The sequence below is a fragment of the Mandrillus leucophaeus genome, unplaced genomic scaffold, assembly GCF_000951045.1.
Source record: "Mandrillus leucophaeus isolate KB7577 unplaced genomic scaffold, Mleu.le_1.0 Scaffold568, whole genome shotgun sequence".
Lineage (NCBI taxonomy): Eukaryota > Metazoa > Chordata > Mammalia > Primates > Cercopithecidae > Mandrillus > Mandrillus leucophaeus.
In genome coordinates this window covers 534,570-536,383 of record NW_012106119.1, presented here as the reverse complement: position 1 = coordinate 536,383, position 1,814 = coordinate 534,570, and the positions used below count along the sequence as shown (strand labels likewise).

General features: G+C 44.9%; 1 pseudogene; it reads left to right on the top strand.

Moving 5' to 3' along the window:
• Positions 1–694: 694 nt before the first annotated feature.
• LOC105552625 overlaps positions 695–1,814 on the top strand; it is an 18,668-nt pseudogene continuing 17,548 nt past the window's right edge.

Genomic DNA, 1,814 nt, shown 5'->3' with positions numbered 1-1,814 from the left:
ATAAATAAATAAATAAATAAAAATTATAGACAATGTAAGTGTCTCACACTATAGATATCAGATCCTATCAGGTACAATATTAGTATCAGTCCTACTACTTAGAGGAACTGATGTCCTTTTTGAGTTCTCAGGTTAACTCAGAAACAGCAAAGCTGAGTTTGGAAAAAGACGATATTGGTGAATACAGCCAGAAGAGGCTAGAGTAAAGGGAGTGATCGACACATATGGATGCTTTGGAAATTGATTCCTAATAAAGTGGCTTACAGGTTGTGTCTCTGATTCATTATTTAGACATTTTGTTGGATCTTTAATGTGTTTGTCCCCTGCCCTCCCACCATTGACATTATATGTCAAGAGTTTATAACTCCTAAGGACATAACTGTGGCTTTCTCTGCCCCATCTTCAATGAAAGGAGTTTTAAAAATAAACTTATGTAAATTATTTTAAGGAATTTGGGCCACGCCAGTGTAAGTTCGGTGCTGTATGAGTAGTCACGTCATTGTTGTTATTGCAGTGTGGGAAAATCGTTTTCTAGCTCAAATGTTCTTAAACTGAAATCATGTAAATGAGACCAAAAAGCCCTTGATGGTAGTGGTGAAGGCAAATTCAGTCAAATTTTTTTGAAGCAAAAAGCCAACCAAGAGTAAAGTTTGAAAATCATGAATTGAGGCAATGCCACACTTGTCAAATTAGCATGTCAATAGTACACTCAAGTCTCTGGGTGGCTCAGTACATCTTCCAGAAAGAAGAATTAGGCTCCCCAGGGTTTGCAAAAGAAGCAGAAATGTACCTCATGGGAAGGAGGACAACACTTATTCGCTGCAGACTGATGAATTTCATTTTAATAATTGCCAATAAAGCAAAACAAAGCGTAAGATATTTTGAAACCGGCTTTTAAGTAACATTCATCTTGGCTTAGAAAATGTAAATGAAAGCATCTTACTTGATCCTCTCTATTGATGAAAATAGCCACTATTAACAAGAGAGTGAGCTGCACCCACAGCCGCCCCTTCCCCCAGATGCTCCGTCCCAGGAAGATGGGAATTTTATCTATAAGCCCCTGACTGGGGCTGCTGCCTTTCTTTCAGAGATGCCCTGTCCAGAGAGGAGGAATCTAGAGAAGGGGTCTGGCTACAGTGGCTTTGCCATGCCAGTCCAAACTTTCGGGGAGTCTTTGTTTTCACTATGAGGGGAAAACCGCCTACTCAAGCCTCGGTAATGGAGGAAGTCCCTCCCCTACCAAGCTCCTCCCAGGTTAACTTCAGACTGCTGTGCTGGCAGCGAGAATTTCAAGCCAGTGGATCTTAGCTTGATGGGCTCTGTGGGGGTGGGATGCACTGAGCAAGACCACTTGGCTCCCTGGCTTCAGCCCCCTTTCCAGGGGAGTGAACAGCTCTGTCTCACTGGCATTCCAGGTGCCACTGTGGTAGGAAAAATAAAACTCCTGCAGCTAGCTCGGTGTCTACCCAAACAGCCACACAGTTTTGTGCTTGAAACCCAGTGCCCTCGTGGTGTAGGCATCCCAGGGAATCTCCTGGTCTGTGGGTTGCAAAGACCATGGGAGAAAAGCTTAGTATCTGGGCTGGATAGCACAATGCCTCACCGCAGGGTGCCTCATGGCTTCCCTTGGCTAGGGGAGGGAGTTCCCTGACCCCTTACACTTCCCAGGTGAGGCAATGCCCCACCCTGCTTCTGCTCGCCCTCCATGGGCTGCACCCACTGTCTAACCAGTTCCAATGAGATGAACCAGGTACCTCAGTTGGAAATGCAGAAATCACACACCTTCTGCGTTGGTCTTGCTGGGAGCTGCAGAC